This window comes from Narcine bancroftii, chromosome 1 (genome assembly GCF_036971445.1).
Source record: "Narcine bancroftii isolate sNarBan1 chromosome 1, sNarBan1.hap1, whole genome shotgun sequence".
Classification (NCBI taxonomy): Eukaryota; Metazoa; Chordata; class Chondrichthyes; order Torpediniformes; family Narcinidae; genus Narcine; species Narcine bancroftii.
In genome coordinates, this window is record NC_091469.1 from 463,633,555 (window position 1) to 463,648,151 (window position 14,597).

The 14,597-nt window shown below is 41.7% G+C and overlaps 1 long non-coding RNA gene across 2 annotated transcripts in view; it reads left to right on the plus strand.

Moving 5' to 3' along the window:
- The first annotated feature begins 34 nt into the window (after positions 1-34).
- LOC138753770 (uncharacterized) overlaps positions 35-14,597 on the plus strand; it is a 62,869-nt gene continuing 48,306 nt past the window's right edge. The window contains exons 1-2 of one of the 2 annotated variants that reach the window (XR_011351422.1): positions 35-122; positions 14,383-14,423. This is a non-coding gene — a long non-coding RNA (uncharacterized lncRNA). Of the gene's footprint in view, positions 123-6,802; positions 7,251-14,382; positions 14,424-14,597 lie in introns of those variants that run through there. The other variant, XR_011351418.1, reaches the window with a different exon arrangement.

Here is a 14,597-nt window from a genome sequence, read left to right on the forward strand (position 1 = left end):
ATCTATGTCATAGATGCAATGTGGACCATGACATCAGGCTGCCCGCTCTCCTACCTGAGAATGCTATGGACTGAATCTGAGTCCTCTTCAGACCCTGGCACCTGGGAAGCAACATACCATTGGTGGGTTGTGATCTTGTTCACAGAACCTGCTCTCTGTTCCACTATCAAATCCTTAATCACTATAACTGTCATCTTCTTTCTCCTTCCCTTCTGAGTTGAAGTGCCAGACTTAGTGTCAGAGAGTTCTCCACTCCCACTTGTCCTTGGTTGTTCAACCCCCTGCCTCCCCAACAGTTTTCAAACAGTATATTTATTTTTGAGGGGAACAGCCATAGGGGTGCTCTGCACCGACCGTACATTCCCCTTTCTTCTCCCAACAGAGCAATTTTCCACATTGTCAGGTCAATGCCAGTATTGTCACTGTACTTGAACAGCTCAGCTGAGAGTAGTGACTGAAAAGGTGAGATTGTAGGCCCCAAATACAATACCTTCAATAGGAAGAAGTGCTTTATCTTGAATGACTTTAGATATTTGGATGGTGGGAAGAGATGAGGTAAAATTACAGGTGTTGTATTCTTTATGCAATCAGAGGAAAATAAGGTAAGGGGAGATGAAAGAATAAACGGAATCGTCAAAAAGGGAATCATCATTTTGCAATGCAGGAAGGGGTGGAAACTCAAGTCCAGTGGTGGAAAGTACTGAGGGTGTTCCTTAAACGAGAGGCTGGTTTCCCATCTTCACCTTCCCCGAGTGATTTTCACTTTGATGGATCGTTCTTCACAACTTGAGATTTGCAGCATATGCAAATTTTTTATTAGAATATTGATGAATATTTCACACAAACTATGCTAATAAGTGCCCAGCATCCTCTTCATGCAAGGAAGCCACTACTGTATGGGGTTTGAAGTAATATGCCAAGTTCTCATATGCTCAAAACTGTGGATGTATTTTTGGCCTCTGTCTATCAAAACTTTGCTTAATTAGTCTTGGAATTCCGACCACTTTTATAGGATTTAACGGGCTATTTTGAGACCAATAGTTGCTTGGCCTTGTGTTGTTCCAATGCCAATCTTTTAATTTTTAACTTAAACATACACCACTGTAACAGGCCTTTTTGGCCCAGGAGTCCATGCTGCCCAACAAACCTACACCCCCAGTATGTCCTCGTGGACCAAAATGGCTTGTTACCATGCTATATGTCTAAATTAAAAATTGAAAATTAAAAGATTGGCCACCCCCGTTTTGTCTTATGTGGCTATCATGAACGTTCATTTCTGATGCCAAAATTAATGGGCCTATTTGGGCTTCTTGGGGTGAAAATAAAATTAAGTTCTTTATTGCACTTAAGAAAGAAGAACAATTTCTTCTGAACTCATGGAATTTCAGCTCCAAGTTTTGAGTTAACTTCTTAACAATATCAAAGGTGGTAGATCTGCCAGGGCACACAATCCACTCTCCACTCGGAGTCAAATCTTTGAGTTGAAATGCTGCTCCAGTTAGTTGAGGAGAGAATCCTGACTGTCTCTCCAATGCAACGCCGTGTTTTTATTGCATCATTGGTGTTTCATCGTTTGCAGAAAATATTAAGTCACTCTCAGACATGAACAATCCAGTATCACCATTTGAAGCGATAGAGTTGAGTCTTAACCAGCTTTTTAGCAGGATCCATCCCCTAATCATTATCAATGAAACAAATTATCTCGTCATGCTTGCGAGCCTAATATATGTAAATTAGGTCCATGTTGATCACACATTCTGTTGGTAGCTCTTGTGATTTTTTTTCTCTCTTTCTCACTGTTTTGGGATAATATAACCGAAGAAAAGAATTTCCACTGAACAATATTTCAAAATTCGTCATCAACATACCACTATTGTATCAAATATGTGTTATTAACAGACAAATGAAATCTTCCTTCAGCATTTAAAATGTCACAGATATATTGTGTCCAGTGGAAGCTGCTGTATCAAAGCCAAGGGAAATGAGTTAATGAGATTGCATGTGTCACGCTAATATCTTCACTGGCTGTAGATGAAAACTGTCATTAGTGAGATAATTGCGATAGATTGGCTTCATTTCACACAGAAGCCAAGCGGTAAGTTCTGAGGACGAAGCTACCAGATGAATTTTGTTAGCCTCAGAAATAAAATCGGATCTTAGTATTCACTCATAAAAAACCTCATGGAGTTTTAAAAAATGGAAGTTGGATAACAATAGGTGCCTGAGATTAATATGTCACCCATTTTAATTTTGCCCTTATTTTATATTAGGAGGGAAGTGAGTCTTTTTTTTTGTTGAAGTGCAGAGGATCCAGTTCCACTCAGCTTTCTCATCTGTTTGTGTCAAATTTGCCTTCTCTGGTTTGGCGTGACTCAGACATCAAATTTGGCAGAAGATTACAGGTATCCCCACTTTTTCAATGTTCGCTTTACGAAAGACTTATATTAGGACCTGTTTTCACTAACTGAAAGAAATCTGGAGGATTTTTGCTATTACCTAAAAAGGCACCCCGAGCAGCGAGAGTGGCGCCATGAAGCTCCTTCCCCGGGAACTACACTCAGCATCAAGCCACCACTGTTCTGAAAAGTACATGACCCTCTTCCTCCCTCTCCTACACCACAGTGTCCTGTACCACCAACCACCCCAACCTCTGACAACTCAGCCGCACAGACCATCATTACCACCACCTCTCAGCCTTCCAGTGTGTTCGCTGTCTTCCCGATTTTGATGTGAAACGACACTGTACGTACATTATTTCCATTATGTAGGCTTTTACTTTATGTTGGAATTATTTTAGGTTTTATGTGTTATTTGGTATGATTTGGTGGGTTATTTTGTGGGTCTGGGAATGCTCCAAAAATGTTCCCATATGAATTATAGTAATTGCTTCTTTGCTTTACACCATTTTCGGCTTATAAAAGGTTTCACAGGAATTCTCTACTTCTGGAGAATGAGGGATACCTGTTCTTTTTAAGTTTTTTAATATATTGTTTTTGTGAGTACAATAAACCATAAGATACCTTGGCTCAACCAAATTATTCACTGGATGAAGGCTTGAGCAAGTTATTGGACATGGTTAAAATAGGGGGTGGGGATGTTATGGATGGGTAATTAAGTAGCTTCCACACACTCGTGCAAAATTATCTCCATTAAAATAACTAGGGATTTATCGGCCAAGTGGATATAAGGTTCTTGAATTGATAGCCTTTGGAAGAGGTGACCAAAATTGATTGGGCAGCGCAGAGGACGTTAGCAATGACTCTAATAAGGTTCTGCCTAGTAGATTGGTCCAATGAATCACATGGGATCCAGGGGAAGCCTACCAATAGGGTGGATTTGTAAGAGGAGACAAAGGGTGATGATGAAAGTTTACTTTCCAGCCTGAAGACCTGTGACAAATGCCCAGTTTTTATTCACAATCTGAATGAGAATGTCATCAGCATGGTTAGTGAACTTGCAGGTGACAATAAAATTGGTGAAAGAGTGGAGATGAAGTTGCTGGACTTAAATTAGAGATTATCTGAGATTAAAGCAGGAAGAAGTGGTAAAAGTTAATGTTAAAAAGGAAGTTTAAAGACATTTGGACGCATGCACTGATAGGGACAGGTTGGATGGATATGGGCCAAGCATAAATGGGACTAGTCTTGATGGGAAACCTGGATGGTATGAATGTGTTGGGCCAAATGGCCCATTACCATGCTCCAGAGCTTTTTGGCTTTATGCTGAGTTGACTGCTGGGCAGCAACGTCGTAAAAGCACAGTGAGACTAGCCAGGATGAGGAGGGGTCAGATGAGAACTCAAATTGCCAAGGCATTGAAAGGTCTGGGACAAAAGCTGGAAAATGTAATTAACATGAAACTAGAATGGTCGATTTCCTTCCTGTGCGACTTCCTCACTATGTGTCCTGGAGGGAGATTTGAACACAGCTATCACCTCAAAAATAGAAGACTAGTCTGATGCAGATTAACGTGGTGAGAATAGGATATACTGCAGTTGATGGTGAATACCATTGAGCACACAGATGTCCAAAGTAATTCAAGAAATTAGTGCACATTTTCACCTGGCACTTCCTATCCCAGATACCTTCCTTTTCCGAGATGTCCTCCTTCTTCCAAAAACCTGGTTTCGCTCCATTACCATCAACTCAACCCTTACCTATCTCCTACATATTCTGCTCATCTACCCAGATGCAACAAAAACAAGATTCCCCTTGACCTCACTTACCACCCCACTGCCTCTCCATCCAACACATTATCCTCCATAATATCATTCACCTACCATCAGACACATCTTTCCCTCTCCTCCCTTGTCCACCTTCTTTAGGGACTGCTCTCTCTATGACTCCCTCATTCACTCTTCCCTTTCCTTGGCACCTTACCCTGTATCACATGTGTCCATACCCACCCCCCCAATCACCATTTGGGGCCCCAAACAGTCGTTCCAAGTGAAGCATCACTTCACTAGTGAATCTGCGGGAGTCTTCTACTGCATTTGCTGCTCCAGTGGTGGCCTCCCCTACATCAGACTGACTGGACTCAGTCTGGGAGATCACTTCACTGAGCATCTTCGCTCTGTCCGCATCAATGAAAGGGATCTTCCAGTGGCCAACCATTTCAATTCAGCACCCAACTTGTGTGCTGACATGCTAGTTCATGGTCTCATGCACTGTCAAATTAAGGTTTCCCGGAAATTGGAGAAACAACCCTAATATTTTGTCTGGGCACTCTCCAACCAGATAGCATTATCATCAATGTCTCTGGTTTCTGCGAGCCCACTCCTTATTCTCCTTCTCTTTCCCATCCTACTGTCTTCTTTCTTCCAGCTCTCTTCCCCTTCCCTCTCCATTCACCACCAACCCCTCCTCCATTTACTGCTGTGCCCTCCTTCTCTTATTCATCTAGTACCTCCTGCCTGTGGGACTGTGGTCCTCCCTCTGCCTTTCCTCTCTCCACCATTTTGTTTGGATGCCTGCCTACATTTTGCTCAGACCTTGATGAAGGGCTCTAGCCCTAAATATCGGCTATGTATCTTTATCAATGGAGTGTCCCTCCCCATTGATTGATGTGAACTACCGGGATCATTGTCTGAAGAGGGCACGCAAGTTCATTGAGGACCCTTTTCACCTGCCCACAGCATCTTTCAGCTGCTCCCTTTGGGAAAGAGGTGCAGGAGCCAGCATCACCAAGCTGAGGAACAGCTTCTTTCCACAGGCAGTGAGAATGCTGAATGACCAAAGGAACTGCTCATGGGTGGCGTGTTTGGCGTAGTGGTTTGCGCAATGCCTTTACAGAGCCAGCGATCCGGACCGAGGTTCAAATCCTGTGCCGTCTTTAAGGAGTTTGTACATTCTCCCTCTGTCCCCCACCATTCGAAACATGGTGGGGCTGTAGGTTAATTGGGTGTAAATGGGGCAGCACAGGCTCGTTGGCCAAAATGGCCTGTTACCAAGCTGTATGTCTAGTTCTTTTAACCATCTGAGACTTTCATATTCAGGAAATAGTATTTATTTATTTCTATAGATGAATATATATCCTTCATATGTATTGTTTGTCTGTATGTACATGTGTTTTGTCAGGTTGTTTGTCTGCATGTTTTTCACCAAGAAATAGAGAATGCCATTTCGTCAGGTTGTACTTGTAGAATCTGATGATCATAAACATTAAAGGTAAAGGTTCTATTATTGACAAGTAATGCTACATTTAAAATGTAACATTGTGACAGATTATATTGTGTTGGTATTGTATATAGATAACTTTTTGGGAGGTAAATTGGGGAATGTTTTTTAGTTTAGGTCACGTACAAACACTTTAAAACAGATCTTATTTAAAATACTGGAGCTCTGCTAATGAAGGACATATCAGCACCAAGAGCCTTTGCAAAAGCTTTGGAAAATACCAAAGAAACTTCACTAATGGATTGTTGTTTACAAAAAGGCAACAGATGAAAGAACTTGTCAGAGCGGGAGACTGTCTGGAGTGAAATTTGCTGTTCTAAGAGGGTCATGTGGTTTTGGAAGCAGAGAGAGTCAAACAGGCTTTTTCTCTGAAAGAGAGAGAGAGAGAGAGAGAGAGAGAGAGGGGGGGGGATTCAGTTCTGTAGTTTTACAGTCAGCAGCAGCAGCTGGGACTGGAACAGGATAAGCTGGCAAGCTTGTGGAAAACCCTATTTGGAAGATGGGTTGTGAGTGATTAGTTCAGCCTGGTCAAAGCCCTTGTGGTTCATGCAAGAGGAAAGAGTTGGCTGTATAATGTTTCACTTGAAATAAGAGAAACAAAAAGGAACTCTGCGGTGACCTGAAAGAAAGAGGTTATCATCTGGGGAACCCTGAGGAGGCAAGTTTCTTTGGCAAGACACTGAAGTGGCTGATGAAAAAGGAATCAGTTGTGGGTATCCAGCGAACAACAAATCTCTCTCTGAAAACCGACAAGAACCTTCCTGATTGGTAACCATTTACCTTTCAAACACCAAAGCCTGCTGAACTTGATAAATGTTAAATTCTGTGCAGAGTATAAGAATTGCCTGCAACCAGTGAACTTGGAGAAATGAGAAATGAGATTGGACTGTGAACCAAAGAACTTTTCTGAACTTGCACACACATTACATACACGTGCACTTAGAATTATAAGGGGGTTAAGTTAGGTTAGTTAAGACTATAGTGATAAGTTAAAGTGTAATTCTGTTTTCATGTGTAAAGATAATTAAAAACAACTTTGTTGGCAAATATCTATTGCTGCCTGGTTTTTGGGTCCTCTGGGCTCATAACAACATACATGAAATTCTTTAACTTTTTCTCCCGTCCAGGAAGACAGTGTCGCCACTTTTGCCAAGCCCTCCTCACAGAAATGAGGCCCCAGCGAGGAACGAACTCGCGACCCCTGTTCTGCAAGACCACTGCTCTAGCCACTGAGCTCTCGGAGCATTTGACTGTACTTAATCTTTGCTATGTAAAGTACACTGTGACCTGCTGAGTTTCTCCAGCATTTTGCTTTTACTTTAATGACGGTGTCTGCAGACCTTTATTTTTCATGACTTCCTATCCGATCTGTGGTCGTAGCCTACTTGACCTCATCAGGGCCCTTGGAATGGAAGCAAGTTATCATCAGTCCTAAAAGCACTACTAAAAGAAAAAGACTAAGAATGCTGCAGAGTTCAAAGTTTCAAAATTTTTTCTCTCTCTTCGCATATTTGACAGAAAAGCATGGAGTCTTTCATGGTTTCCAAGTCCCTTGAATAAAGCATTCAGTCGTCAGCCCACTTATCTTGGTAATGTTTGTAAGGATTGGCTATGCACAAAGCTGGCTACTGTACATCTTGCTTGCGAAGCTTGTCTGAAATAGTTTGCAATGTTCTGAATTTGTGCAAAGCAAATTGAAAATGTGAGAAATTTTTTTTCCCCCTTGGATCAGGAAATATACCATTGAGTATAATTGTTCATTATCCCCACAGGCAGATAAAAAGCAATAAATGTAAGTACTTATGGTAACTCTTCCAACTGTATCCATTTTCACTGGTTCCATCTGATTACATTTGCTTGACCAAGCTATTGCATATATACATAAGCAGATGCACAGTTAAAAAAAAGTGAAACAAATTCATTTATTTTTCTATCCACTACTATTAATAGCATTGTGGAGGCATTAGGAGTAAAATATATAAAAGAATCACTGGATTCTGGAATGGCTTGAGAAGCCTGGAAAATTGCAAATGTCACTCCTCTTTTTAAGAAGGGAGGGGAGGCAAAAGATCAATTACAACCAATTTACCGATCAACCATGTACATTTTGGAGGGTTGGTCTAAACTGGAGGACCCAGAGTATTCCCATGCAGGTCATAGCGAGAACCTACAAACTCCTTACGGGCAGCACTGGATTTCACCAGACCGCTATGTCAGACGGCACTTGAAATATTGTGAGCAGTTTTGAGCACCTTAACTTCGGAATGACATGATAGCACTGGGGAGGGTCCAGAGGAGATCACGAGAATCACCCTGGAAAGAAAGGGTTATCATATGAGGAGCATTTGATGGCTCTGGGCCTGTACTCACTGTAATTTAGAAGAATGATTGGGGATCTATTGAAACCTATCGAATACTGAAAGGCCTGGATAGGAGGGATATGATAGGATGCTTGCTTGGTGGAGGTGACGGTGGGGGTCTGGGACCAGAGGACACAGTCTCAGAATACAAAAGCATCCTTTTAGAACAGAGATGAGGAGGAATTTCTTTTCCCAGAGGCTGGTGAATCTGTGGTATCTGCAGATGACTATGGAGGCCTTGATATATTAAAGACAGAAGTAAATGGATTCTTGGTTAGAAAGAATATCAGAAGTCATGGGGAAAAGGAAAGAGAATGAGGGTCAAAAAGGACAGTATAGCGGCACTATGGTGGAACTACAACTCCCAGGATGCATCGAACCGGCTATGTGATGTCAGTGTGTGATGGCATCAGTGCGTGTCGAGCTTTCAAAAGGTTGCGTGGGTGATGGAGAGTAAATCCTTTGAATCATTCTAGAAATGCCTTGTGTGGTTATCTTGTCATGTTCACTGTGATTCCAGTGGCCACAAGTCAATTAGCCATGATGGAATGATAGGGCAGACTCAAATGGCCTAATTCCACTTCTCTGTCTTATATCTTATCATGATGCTTTGATCAGCGAGAAGAATTCTTCAGTGCTACAAGAACACATACATCACGGGCAACATAGTCGATGTAGCGGATGGCGCAACACTGTTGAAGCGCCAGCGATCGGGACCGGGGTTCAAATCCTGCCCTGTCTGTAACGATTTTGTGCGTTCTCCCTGTGTCTCCGTGGATTTTTTTCTGGGGGATCTGGTTTCCTCCCCTTGTTAGAAACGTAGGTTATTTTGGTGAATTTGGGCAAGACGGACTCGTGGGCCGAAACATCCTGTTACCGTGCTGTACGTCAAAATTTAAATTTAAAATTTAATTGAATCTTACTCATAATTGTGACAGTGTTGTGGTGACTCTCTGATTATGTTTTACTCCTTTATAGATTGTTGCGAAGACTTTTAAGTAAAAGAAAAGCAACTATATTAGGACTTCTGAGATTTATATTCTGAACATAACTTCCTACTAAATTGATGGCCTGTACTTTGAATCATCCAAATAACACTAGCTCATCCATTCATCTTCCTTTGAGATCATATCAAAACACTTGGGAAACATGAGCTAATTGTAATTGTGAATTCTAATGCGACATGACATCTTAAATATTGCAAACAACAATGAAGATGGAAATGAGCTATTTCCTTTTAATATAATGAAATTTATTTATTTTACTGGGCTATTGGTTAATCGGTTCACAGTTTATTAATGTATGTGAGAAAAATAGAGGGTTATGGGGGTAAGGTAGGGAAAAATTGGATTGTTGTGGAGTAGGTTTACATAAGTTGGCACAAGGTTGTGGGCAAAAGGGTCTGTCATGTTCGATGCTTTTCTGATTGGTATCTTATTCAATGTATTTGACAGTAACCCACTAGTTTTCATTCCTAGGGGGTAAACAAGAAAATCTGCAGATGCCATGGTGCAGTGCAATACTGGTACACCCCAACTTTTGACTGTAATTGGGAACGATGGATTCATCATATTTCAATAAGTTGGAATTTTGCTGTGCATGTGGAGTACCGAAGTCTTAAAACAAACGTTTTAATCAAATCTTTGTTTTTCATTGAGGATTTGACAATCAACCTTGGCAAATCTTTCAACATTCTGGTCCATGCTTACCTTGTTGGGTGGCGTTTTGGAGTCCCAGAGTCCTTAGGTTGAGAGTGGCCACCTTGATCCCTATGCAAGTGCACAAGTCTTCCGTTTGCGCATGCACGAGTCTTCAGTTGTCGCATGCGCAGTGGTTTTCCGTATTGGAGTACGGTTGGCACAAGTGCAAGAGTAAAGTGCCCTAACGAATTTGAATTTGTGGCCTTAACTCTCCTGCATGCACCAACTGACTTCAATATGCAAACCTACTGCACATGCGCCAACAGGTGTGCCCAGGAATCAAGATGGCCATGCTCAGCCTTCAGACCATGGGATGCCGAGTTACAAGGTAAATATGAACATTTTGACTCTTATGTGCCCTGTATCCCTGTAACACTTTGTCAAATACAACATAATCCAAATTTTGTATTTTTTCTTTATCTTCTTAAAATTTTTCGGCCTGTTACGAGCCCAGAGGAGTCCAAAACACAGCAGCAACAGAAATTCACCAAGGCAATGGTTACTTAAACAAGTTGCTTTTAATTTTCTTTAAAAATAAAAACAGGATCAAACTTTAACTTATTACTATTAACTTAACCAAACTTAACACCTTCTAATTCTAAGCGTATGTGTAAATAATGTGTATACGTTCAGGGAAGATGTTTGTTTCATTGTTCAATCATTCATTTCTCACTTCTCCAAGTTCACTGGTATCAGGGATTTCTTATACTGTGCGCAGAAGTTAAATTTATGAAACTTTACCAGGCTCTGGTGTTTAAAGTTGAATGGTTACTGCTCAGGAAGGCTCTTGTTGATTTCAGAGAGATTATTTTTGCTTATGGGACTCACACAAACTGATTTCCTCCAATCAGTCACTTCACTGTCTTGCTGAAGAAACTTGTCCCATCATGGATTTTCCAAATGATAACCTCTTCTTCCAGGTCACCACAGAGTTCCTCTTGCTTCCCTTATATCAGGAGACACACTCTAGCTAGACATTTGCTCTTGTAAGGACTATAAGGACTATAAGGACTATAAGACTCAGGATCAGTGCCCATCGATTGGAGGGTAGCTAATGTTACCCCACTATATAAAAAGGGGGGTAGAGAAAAAGCGGGGAATAATAGGCTGGTGAGCCTTACATCAGTAGTGGGCAAAATGATGGAATCCATTATTAAGGATGTAATAGCGGAGCATATGACCAGCAGAGAAGGGATCGGAAGGAGTCAACATGGATTTACAAAAGGTAAATCGTGCTTGACAAATCTATTGGAATTCTTTGAGATGGTGACAGGTAAAATAGATGGAGGAGAGCCAGTGGATGTGGTGTACCTGGACTTCCAAAAGGCCTTCGATAAGGACCCGCATAAACGACTGGCTTAGAAAATCAAGGCTCATGGGATTGGGGGCAAAGTATTGATGTGGATTGAGAACTGGCTAGCAGGTAGAAGACAGAGAGTTGGGATAAATGGCTCGTTTTCTGAGTGGCAGGCGGTGACCAGCGGGGTGCCACAGGGATCTGTACTGGGACCCCAGCTGTTCACAATTTACATTAATGATCTGGATGAGGGGATTGGATGTAATATCTCCAAATTTGCAGATGACACTAAGCTAGGAGAGGTTGTGTGCACGGAAGAGGGGGTCAGGAAGCTCCAGTGTAATTTTGATAAATTGAGGGACTGGGCAGATACATGGCAAATGCACTACAATGTGGTTAAATGTGAGGTTATCCACTTTGGTAATACAAACCGGAGGGTAGATTACTATTTGAATGGCAATAGATTAAGAGATGGGGAAGTGCAGAGAGACCTAGGGATACTTGTACACCAGTCTCTGAAGGCGAGCATGCAGGTACAGCAGGCAGTTAAAAAGGCAAATGGTATGTTGGCCTTCATATCAAGAGGGTTTGAGTCTAGGAACAAGGATACCTTACTGCAGCTGTACAGAGCCTTGGTGAGACCCCACCTGGAGTATTGTGTGCAGTTTTGGTCACCTTATCTAAGGAAGGATGTTCTTGCAATGGAGGGAGTGCAGAGGCGATTCACCAGGCTGATACCTGGAATGGCAGGAATGACTTATGAGGAAAGATTGAGCAAATTGGGATTGTACTCACTGGAGTTTCGAAGATTGAGAGGGGATCTCATAGAGACATATAAAATTCTGGCAAGACTGGACAGAATGGATGCAGATGGGATGTTTCCAAGGATGGGAAAATCCAGAACCCGGGGCCATGGTTTGAGGATAATAGGCAAACCATTTAGGATTGAGATGAGGAGGAATTTCTTGACCCAGAGGGTGGTGAATCTGTGGAATTCATTGCCACAGAGGGCAGTAGAGGCAGGTTCATTAAATATATTTAAGAGGGAATTAGATATATTTCTTCAGTATAAGGGTATTAAAGGTTACGGAGAGAAGGCAGGGACTGGGTACTGAACTTTAAGATCAGCCATGATCTCGTTGAATGGTGGAGCAGGCTCGAAGGGTCGAATGACCTACTCCTACTCCTATCTTCTATGTTTCTATGTTTCTATGAACAGGCTGAGCTCAGAACTCACAACCCCTCTTCAAAATGGGGTCTTTCAACAAGCCTGCAGCCTTAACTGTTGCTGTAGAACTTACTCCTCTCCCTTTCTCTCTCAGAGAAGAATCCTATTTGTTTTTCCTCGGCTTGTAAAAACCAAATACTTCTCCCAAGGCTCCAAATCCAATCTTTGAAAGATCGTATCAGCCTTTCAACCCGGACTTTGTTCCAATTTGCATCTCCTTTTGCAAATTCCAAAGCAGTTTCATTGTCTGAATGTTTAGCTTAGCAAAGCTCTTGCATTTTAAATGAGATTTCTTTTGTTTGTGGTGACCTACACTAAACCCCTCACAATCTATCTCTTTTAAAGACATATTTAACCATAACAATAATATAACCTGTAACAGGTCATATGTGCAGATGGACACAAGTCACATAGGTCGCAGGTCGAGGAGTACCTGTACACTAAAGGTCGCATAGGTCGCAGGAAGAGGAGTACCTGTACACTAAAGTTCATAAGAAGTACAGCAGGTCATGCAGCATCTATAGGAAGTAAAAGGCAGACAACTTTTCAGGCCCAAACATTGACTATTTTTCATTTCTCATGGATGTTATATGACTTGCTGAGAGTTTCCAGCACTTATGGGTGCTACAGTGTCCATTCCCAGAATGAACCAGATTATTCAGGTCCTGCACAACTATGTAGAGATATTACCATCTGTGCCAGCCCCGTCTAGAGCTCTCATTCCTTGAACCATCAGCTAATGGGAGCATTTTCCATTTGTTCACCTTTTCTAAACTAGGCATTCTCAGCCCTTTTTTTTTGTCTATGGCCCTCCCCCCCCCTCCCCCCCACCACCCCCCTTAGGATTTTGCTCAAAGTTGATTTGTCTCCTTCCCTGTGAAGCAGTCGTTTAGTTGGTTTCTTCCGTACTTCTCTCCTCTTAACTATATTACAAAAAAATAAAGAAAATCAGTCTTTGACCCTTGCGTTGGGGAGGGGGGAGGGGCGAGGGGGTGCAAGGCACCTGTTGAGAGTAGCTGATTTAAATCAGTAATGACGTTGTGTTTCTGTACAACCTCTGTCATCCTTCTTTGCTCCATAAATAACCATCCCAGCTTCACCAGTCACATTTTATAGCTGAAACTTCTCATTTCTAGAACAGTTCTAATAAATCCTTCCCAAGGACTTTGACTTCCTCCCTCAAGTGTGGTGACAAAAATCAGGTGCAATAGTCTTGCTGTGACCTAAAGTTTTTGTACCAGTTCAATATGACATCCCTGCTTTTGTCCTATTCATGAATCCCAGATTCCCAGTATTTTTTTTACAAAATACTCTGATAATATGCCCTGCCACTTTCAGATTAATAGTGATACATTTTCAGGTCCTTTTAAGATTATAATGTCTTCTAATGTTTCTTTATGAAATTCCATCCACAATGTGCATGTCCCTTCTGTCAGCATATACAATTTTTATTTTATTTAAAGCCCATAAAGTCAAACGACTATTTGTAATGTCAGTAACACCTTTAATAACCTGTGAGCCTCGAGGTGAACAGGCAATCCCAGAGCTTCACTACCCACACCAAAGGAAGTGGGTCAAATAAGTCTCATGTCAAGAAAAAGCAGCGCCAGGATAATGAGCACAGCAGGAATGATGGTCTGAAGTGTACTTATTTTATACAGGGAGCATAATGAAAAATGAGTATCATGAGCTCCGAACCTGTATTAGTACATGGAACCATGATGTTGCAGCTATTAATAACATTTGGTTGAGAGAGGGCAGGACTGGCAGCTCATTGTTCCAGAGGGACAGATGCGACCGAGGTTATCAAGGGAAGAAGGTGGGGGAGGGGGGTTGCATTATTCATTGGGGAGAAGCTTTCTGACATTTATTATCAACCTCAGTGGTAACTTTTCTTCTTGAACCATTGTAGTCCATGGAGTGAAGGGTTTCTGTGGAAATGAAACATTTTAATTTTTAAAGCTTTGTGACATTTTATATTGTAAGTTAGCCCGATGCTCATTGATTTGCACACCTCCTGTATTAAAATGATGGATACATTTTGCCCCTTGTTTCAAATCTATGCTTTCCACCTGGCTCCTTTCCACCTTCAAAACCTTCTCAATCCTTTGTTCCTTTTTAGGTGGTGGACAGAAGGAGAAGAAAACGAAATGAACTGACCCAGTATGTAAAAGTTGAAGACACAAATTTCTTGTTTATTTTCATTGTGTGATGACATTGTTTAATGGGTTTAATGTATCATATATGTTGAACGTTGAGTGGGTGGGGAGGGGGGGAGAGTGAAGGAGGGAGGGAAGGGAGGGGGGAAAAGGGGAGAAAATGACACTGTGTATATTC